Source organism: Schistosoma mansoni, chromosome 5 (genome assembly GCF_000237925.1).
Source record: "Schistosoma mansoni strain Puerto Rico chromosome 5, complete genome".
Lineage (NCBI taxonomy): Eukaryota > Metazoa > Platyhelminthes > Trematoda > Strigeidida > Schistosomatidae > Schistosoma > Schistosoma mansoni.
In genome coordinates, this window is record NC_031499.1 from 6,063,942 (window position 1) to 6,073,584 (window position 9,643).

The following is a 9,643-nucleotide window of genomic DNA, read 5'->3' on the forward strand; positions in this document are numbered from 1 at the left end:
ATATGCCAATTAGAGATTGACAGATGCAGTCCTAAACATCAATGGGGGGATTCAAACAAACAATACTAAGTGAAAGTAGGAATCTGTTTAACTTGTGACAACATCTATTTCTGAACATCATTATGTAACGCATTGACATGTGGATTGAAATGGTACTGAACTTGAGTTTCATTATGATTAGCAACACCGGGAATATGTACGTGTAGTTGATGAGTACTAAATATGATGAGATGTGCATCCTGGATTCCACAGCTTGCCACAATTTTTTATTCTAATTAGCCTATTTGAAGATAATTATCACCATAAACTAATGTCAGAAAGGTGTAAAAGCATGAGACACTGAATAATTATTTAATATTTAACATTTTCACAGTTAAATTCAGGATCCAATCTAAACTAGATCACCATTAAAAACCTGGAAGAACTAGACGACCGTTTCGCCTTAGTATGGAACTCTTCAGTAATGCACGCTCACGATCCCGCACGCGGTACTTGAATTGATGAATTCAACTGTGAAAATACTACAATCTCGACACAGACCTATATTGGCTAGTTGAAGAATCAGTTCACACTTTCAACTCAGGGCACAGAATTGGACGTAATACATTTATTTCATCCTTTCAGAAGGGTTGAACTTTAAACTGTTAGGGAAGAATTGATTGATTCGCATTATCAAACTTAGACAAGTTACGATAATTGAATAAAGCCAATAATAATAATTAATTTGATGAACTGTTAATGACTAATTTTAAGACAGATCTCCTAATTAATATTGAAAATAAAGAAAAAGGTTTAATTAGGATGGGTTATATAAATATTAAAACTTGGTGTTGAACTAAATCACATAAGCTTAGACACTTGAAGCTCAACAGTGTAATGTGAAAGCAAATCTAGTTCATAACAACATATATTGACAGTAATATCCGTCGAGAAACACGTACAGTTGTCAAGTGATTTTTAGTAGTACCCTAGCTCAGCTCTATAAACCATCTCACTAAAAATCGGTTTCACAGAGAAATTTTAGCTCTTATCAAGGTTTTTTCATTGCTTCATGATTTGTAACATTTTCTCAGGTTACATCACCAAATAAATATTATAGTGAGATCATTTGTCGCATGTTTTAAATTTTCATAATTGGTTGACATTAGATAAATAGACGTGGGAAATATAAGAACACGGAATGACTGTTTCTTTCTAGTGAGAAACGTATTGGTAGTATGCATCCAGGACTTCACGTGGTCTTCAGGTCCCATAGCGAGCCCATAACTTATAAACAACTTAGTTAGTATGAGATGATTCTTATGTATAATTTCAGTTAATTTATGATATTTCACGATCATTATCTATCTATGTCTTAAGCCCCGATCTCACCGAATTTAGCTTTTTATTAGAAGGAAAACTCTGGTAACTCCTTATTGTGTTTAATCATTAGTACGGATATGATTATCATTGGTAGTAGTGCTAACGGTTCGTTGATTGTGCGAACTGAGGATAAAAAATATCCAACGTTAGTGTTTTTACACTCACTAGTTTTTTCTGCCCCGTTTAGTCGGATGGTAGATAAGAGACTCCCTACCGTAATCGAATTCGAACGTCCCTGTTTCGTGAAATCTATAGTGAAACACGTTAATTCAATGTTTTATAACCGAATAAAGACATAATTCACCTAATTCCTGGTTACTTTTCATTAATTTCTATTACAGACGAACCATTTGATTGGTTTGTAGCTACAATATTTCTTATCTATCAAGGAAATAATGATCGTGCATGGAATTTTCTTTGCAAATATTCATCATTTTTACATTCATTATACTTATGGCCAAATAGATGTAGAAATCTAGTAAGTTGTTATTATTAATGGTAAATATAATATTTTCTTTTATTTTTAATTTCACTTTATCAGTTGACTGTAGCCAGAGACTAGAAGTTTTAAAACTAGAAGTTTATTTAAGAAACTGGGATCTGTTGAGTTCAATCATGCCAGTAGTGAGACATTCACCTACAAATGTAGTTAAATGTTGGTCTCGAATTGTAAACTATACAAAAAAGAAACATGTGGAACTTTTGATCTAGTTGAAAATAAAGACTGAGTAAAACTGAGTCGTTATAAACAACTTTAGATAATGTAACACAACCTTACCAAATATGTTTCGCATTTCTTACTCAAATCCAAACTAGGTAATCTGAATCTATTTGTCTGATCCAGTCCATTTGTTATGGACTTTCTGAACTGCCCCCAAATTTAATGGTACGGTCAAGAGTGGAGAGAGTCTGCCCTCTCTCTCGGAATGCTCTCACATGGCCACGCGAATACAGCCACTGACAGGGAAGTACCACTCACTGCCTTCTCGTGACGGGGTTGTTGTTTACGAAATTGAGAGGACGAAAGCGAATGCACAGCGCTTTAACCGGGTTGATGGACGTGGAAAGTCCATCTAGGGAAGTTGAAAACCTTGATTCCAAACCAATAGTGAACACGAGCCCCAATATCCTAAGGGAACAAATGGCGTATGAATCAATCGTTGTTCACCGACTACCATGGGATTGCATCTCCTTACGATGCTCCACTGCCTTATGCATCAGATCTTTAGGTCGTAGGCCCTGGGTTTGGCCCCCTAAGTAAACCGCCTGCTTCGGTCTGGGTACCCGGGAAGTATCACCTCCCTAACACAAATCGAATGAGATTTGTGTGGCTCATATATATGTGGTGCCCCTTTTTACCAATATTTATGTGTTCAAATATATAATAAATAAATAAATAACTAAATGAACTGCTATCACATTTTGATTTCACCACTACTAGCTTTCTTCCAGTCTTCTCTTACAACAGGTAACATCTCTTTTCGAAATAAGCATTTTAGTTAGGTATACTTAATACATTTCATTCAACAAAAATTCCCTAATACATCAACTGATTAACCATCTTTGCCTAGTATCTTATACCTAACCATATTACTGATAACTCCATCTTTGTATATTGTACATACATCATTTACTTTCATTCACGATATACTCTTTCTTTGATTGGCTTATCAATGATACATTTTATATCCAAAGCCAATAAATAAATAAATAAACTTCTAAAACTATGAATAAATTTTATCCGGATTTTAATCTAAGACAGAGAGACTTCCCATTAGTCAATAAGAAAATATAATTTGACTTTTTTACGTTACATAATATCCAGGGTATAAAATTCATGTTTAGAATAGAAAAATTCTATTGTATAATTTATGCAGACAGTTAGAATTAAGGATATAAATAATAATGATGATTGAGAACTGAAATTAAGTTTCCTGTTTATTTTTTTCTATATTCTACCCTTGATCTAAACGTTGAGATCATGAGTTAATTGAAGCTAGACCATCATGAAAACCTGGAAGCACTGAATCGCCGTTTCGTCCTAGTATGGGACTCCTCAGCAGTGTGCACTCAAGATTCCGCCTCGCGAGGTTCGAACCCAGGACCTATCAATCTTGCACGTTTGTGCTTAACCTTTAGACAACTGAGCCGGCTGGTATCCAAATCATCAACCAAGATGAGCAACATATCCATCATTCTGATGTTAATCATAAGTACCGGATAATGTTATTTTGGCATCAAAATCAATCAACTACGCTTAATAGAATAAAAATGAACATAGAACTGTGGATGTGCACTGATGAGAAGTCACACAATATGATGAAACGGCTGTCCAGTGCTTCCAGGTTTTTCATGGTGATCTAGCTTCAATAGACTCATGATTTCAACTAGAAAATTATATTTTATCAAAATGTAAGATTTGAGTGATTAATTAGTAATATGACAAATTGAAATAATATAAGCATTTTGGGCCATATCAATGTGCATCTATAAATGTACTTGCTCTTGTGTGACAGATTACATTAAACGCACAAATCGATCACTTTTCAAACGCATTACAGAACGTTATCTTACGATGCTTTGGAAAGGAAAATGTAAAAGTAGTCACTAGTTCGATACATGAGCACTGAATCATCTCTGGGCATGTCGTTTCAAAGGAGTATCCCATCAAACTAATCTACGAAATCAAAGGAATTGTATTGAAGGGAGTCGCAATCAGAAACTTATGCACTGCTGAGGCGTCGACAATCCTCTAAATCAAGCTTGAACTTTGCGTGCAAAAACGATACGTCCAATCTCTCATCCTTCCTTGACCCTATTTCCCTTTTGTAGAATATTTTAGTCTTGCTTATTTTAAGTTGTTGTTTTGTACTTTTAAACCGTAATCAGTTATCAGCAATTTTTCATAATTATTTTTTCAGTTCTTGTTATTATGACCTTTGTTTACTTTTTTTTTCTCTTTATATCTGTCAAGCGGACAGTTATTTTTCATAATTTTGACCCGTAAATTAATTTTTATCGTTATATTCTTCTCTACCCCCCCCCTTTATTATTAATCAACCTCATTTGATATTAGGAGTCTCGAATATCTTTATAATGCAATCTTTTCTATCCTTCGATAGACATGTATTTACCATACAACTATAAATACGAATGCACGGTGTAAGGAAATAATTTCGTCAAAAAGAAAATTTTTCTTCGCTGAATTCTCTTTATTATTATTCAAAGGCATAAAAAGTTATCAAAAGGGGTTTTGTGGACATTTTAGTAGTTTTAAAGTTAAATTCATGAATCAACGGAAGCTAGACCATCATGGAAAACCTGAAAACACTGGACGATCGTTTCGGCCCAGCATGGGGCTCCTCAGCAGTGCTTATCCACGATCCCGCTCACGGGATTCAAATCCAGAACCTATCAGTCTTGAGCGCACAAGCAATGTAAAGAAATTTTATTTTTGGTAGTTACATCTCATTTCTACCACTTATCACTAGAAAAAGCATCTAAAATAGTGATCTATTGCATAAAATCTATTAGGAAGAAGCAAATAAATAACTCTATGATTTAGTTATTAATTGTTAATTAAAGTAGTTTGGTCTATTTACTTTTAATTAATCACTGCGTAATGATCCGTGCCATGTGTGTTAAGTCCTTCTTAAAATTGATCGAATTCAGTTGGTCAAGTTGCGGTGGAGTCATCAGTATGCACTATGTTGGGATGTAAGTAGTGATTAGATGTAGTTGACAGGAAACCATGGACTTAGCTTTCGTGCCATTTAACACTCGTGAACAAGATATATATGCCATTTTAAAGGAAGTGATGCTATCTGACGGATTCGATTCCGTTTCACCCACGAGGTCAATGGCGGACCAAATAGTTCAGACGCAACGTTTATAACTGTGAATCAACCACCACCTTAGTTTGTTCTGTTGATATAATCAATTTTATACAAGCATTAAGTTATCAGTAGATTCAGGATACATTCTGTGCAATTCAGTTAATGTAATTCGACTACTGACCAAAGATATAAATTGATTAATAAAGGAAAATGTAAAAGTAGGATACATTCTGTACAATTCAGTTAATTGTAATTCGACTACTGACCAAAGATATAAATTGATTAATATAGTTTTCGGTTCATAGTCTTTGCTTCGTACCTACATTATGACACATTATTGTTATATTCAGTTATAAAAACAAGCATTCAATGATTAGTTGTGATTGCAGTTATAACAAATAACCATATTAGTAGTTTGTCCTAATTTCAATAAAAATTAATTCAAAAACTTTTCACCACTACCTTATCCAGGTAAGAATCATTAAGAAATAGAATAATAGTGTTATTCAATAATAATCTACGATATCAGAAAGGGTTTTTGTGGATACTATAGTAATCTTAACAGTTGAGATCATGAGTCAATTGAAGCTAGATGCCAGCTCAGTTGTCTAGAGGTTAAACGCTCGCGCGCGAGACCGATAGGTTCTGGGTTCGAATCTCGCGAGGTGGGATCATGGATGCGCACTGCTGAAGAGCCCCACAAAAGGACGAAACGACCATCCAGTGCTTCCAGGTTTTCGATGATGGTCTAGCTTCAATTGACTCATGATCTCAAATATTAAGAATAATCTATAACAAAATATTTTGGAACGGATGTGTATGAATAAAACAACAAAACCTCTTGTCATCCATAAGAGTTGAAGCTAGAACTATGTGTACCGAATAGGTACGGTTTTTCCTTATCGTTACTTTGCCATGGAACGTTATTGTTATTATTGTCATTAGTATTATATTTCGTATTTGAAAATACCTCCCTGTCTTTATTTATGTCTCATATCCTCATGTTTCTGATGTCACTTTATTTCATTTAACCGCTTTATTACCTTTAATCATTGTAACCAAAACACTTTAATCATTATAATACGTTGTCAACTTTTTAATTTTATAAGGTTTGCTATTTGCATACACAATGTTTTACTACTTTATTATTATTATTACGCAATCTAGTGTTATATTCTTTACATTACATCATCACGTCTATTCCTTGTTTACAATTTCTCACGCAACTATTACATTAACAAAATTATATATATATAACTTGGATTCCTGAAGAGGTAGGAGAAAGAAGAAGACCAAGGAACACAGTGTCGGGAACTGGAAGTTGACATGTAAAGAATGAATAGCAACTAGAAACAACTGGAAAGGATTTTCCAGGACAGAGTTTATTTATTTATTTGAACGCATAGATATTGGTACAAGGAGGCACCAGATATATATGTGCGCCATACAAATCTCATTTGATTTGTGTGAGGGCTGTGATAATTCTCGGGTGCCCGAACCGAAGCAGGTGGTCTTCTTAGGGGGTCACACCCGAAGCCTTTGACCCAAAGATCTGAGCCATAAAGCAGTGGAGCAACGTCAGGAGATGCAGTTCCATGGTAGCCAGTGGCAAACGATTGATTCATACGTCATTTCTTCCCTCAGCATACTGGAGTCCATGTGCGCTATTGGTTTAAAATAAGGGTTTTTCAACTGCCTCAGGTGAACTCACCATGTCCACCAATCCGGTTAAAGCGCTGGCCATTCACTCTTCGTCCTTTCAGTTTCTCTAACAGAACCGGTGGCTCAAGAAGGTAGTGAGTAGGACTTCCCTGACAGAGCGAACTCTTCTCACTCTCCGCCGTACTAGGGCATTTGAGGGATGGAAAATTCTGATGTTTTGTCTATGCTCCTCCACGAGGGGTAACAGGCGTTTATAAATAAGTACGACTTTACAGCTTGATAATTAATTCATTGAAAAGTAATTCCATCACGGAACTCCTCGTTTTTTAATGTTTAAATGGGAATTACACATCAAAAAGGATTTATTTTATGTTTCATTGCGTTCTCTTTTTTTATCCTTAAATCTTTTCTTTTAGGTAAAATATCATATTTATTTTTATATAAAATCCTGTCAATATTTTGAACATTTGTTAGCCCTTGAATGTCCAAATGTTTTCAACACGTTTGTTATGGCTGAGATGAGTCCAGCTCAAGTAAGTAATTTCAATAAATATTTAATGGAAGGAGGTTTTATGGAGATTTTAGTAATTTTATATAGCTGAAATCATGAGTCATTTGAAGCTGAGGAGTCCCACAATAGGACGAAACGGCCATCCAGTGCTTTCAGATTTTCCATGGTGGTCTAGCTTCAATTAACTCATGATTTTTAACTACATAAAATATTTAATGGTTTTGTTTAAGAAATCATTTAGAGGTTAATTTAATTGGTAGAGTTTAGTTAGCATAGATAATAAGCTTATTTATGACTTTTAATGAGGAGTTGTAACTGGTAAAGAGATACTATCGCTACCCTAACTGAAGTTCTGAAAAGCCGGAAAAATGAAAATTTCGCAAATGCAATGAAAATGATCTTGGTAGTCTGATAATTGTATTCCGACACAAGACAACGGGTTTTAAGCGTTCTTTAAGCCTAACGCTTCAGGCTGGGCTATTTCGTTTATTATCCTGTATATGTGTTGTATGCAGCATAAGCTATATTACTATATAGAGCTGAAGGTCACATATATGACTGGAGGTTCTCCGTTGATATTGTGAATGGTTCGGGATTACTTTGGCAAGTTTTACTGACTGTTCATACGCAAAATCGGTTTGCTGGTTGACCGATTTCATTCATAGTGGTGGTTGCTTTTCAGTGTTCTCAAGGGCCATTGTCATTGCAGTGTTGTAACGCATATCGCCATTGCTAACAATAATGACTTTGACTGTCGTGTAAGCGGAATATGTCGACTTTGGTCTGTTCACGCCGTACATAATTGATTTACGCGATCAATAGTCGAAATAATTATACATTTGATGTGAATATGTATATGAATGGTGCGAACTGTCCACCAGGGTGCTTGGTACCTGTATGGTTGCGCCATTGGATTGATCTGTACTATTCAGATTGTAGCGTTAAAGCCTATATAGTGTTTGTTTCTCCTGTGAGGCGGTATTGAGCCAAAACGTTCGGGTTATAAAGCTTAACCCTGGGTAGTGTCTGGCTTTCCTGCAAGTGGGATTGAGCTTTACTTCTCAGGTTAAGCCTGGGCGTTGCCTGGCTCTCCTGTTAAACAAGATTGAGCTGTACTGTTTAGGCTGTCACGTGAAAGTCTGGATGATGTCTAATTCTCCTGAAAATCAATGCAAAATTACCCTGACCCACAAAGGTTTATTATATAACTGGACATACTTTATTCACATTAATAACAGAGCAATAACAGAAAACAAAAACAAAATTAAATTCATTTAGTATAGTTTGAATCTTCCCATCGATGTGTTAGGACTTCAACTGGTCGGTCTCAGTGGATAACGCGATGACGTTTAAAACGAAAGGTACTGGGTTAGAGTCCCAAAGTACACTTCAACTCTGAGATGCAGGTACATTCAGATGACGAGTCCCAAAAAGGGTGAAACGCACGTCCTGGATTTCACTGCTAGCCACTATCCATCTTTGCTTACAAAAACAAAATTAGTTGAAAAAGATTAGTTACTAATATGGTTGATTAGTTTTATATTTGTTGGAAAAGAAGTTAAAAAAACAGTTTTTGAAATGTTTCTATGCAAATTTTAAAGGAACAGAAAATTGGCGCCAAAATTTAAAAATGATAACTAGAAAACAAACAAAAAATTGGCATTCATTAATAGAATAGAATAGAATAAGTTTTAATAAAGGAAGAAAGATGAGGAAAGACAAGCGAACGTTTTTATGAATACTTACTTACTTATTTACGCCTGTTACCCCTCGTCGAGGAGCATAGGCCGCTCACCAGCATTCTCTATCCAACTCTGTCCTGAGCCTTCCTTTCCAGTTCTTTCCAGTTGCTATTCATCCTTTTCATATCTGCTTCTATTTCCCGGTGTAGTGTTGTAGTGGTGTGCTTCGTTAATCGATCGTCTCGATAACCGTTATTATATCATCGTAAACGGTGTATAATATCAGAAGACAAAGGGAAACAGCAACTACATTTTTATTGACCAATAACATAGGCTAGAAGGCAGTGAGCACACTAGCAAATGTAAGTAAGCGAAGGAAAGATGACGCATAGTGGAGATGGCTGGGAAGCCAACTCGCTATGAGCAAGCATTAATCAATATTTATAGTCAGACAAAAATGAATGACAGACATGCGATGAATAAGGTACGAAATGTGCATACACATGCGCTCATATAAAAAATATAGTCAAGGTCAATAAGCGAATAATTAACAAGATCAAAATATGACTCATAACATTATAGGTGAATTG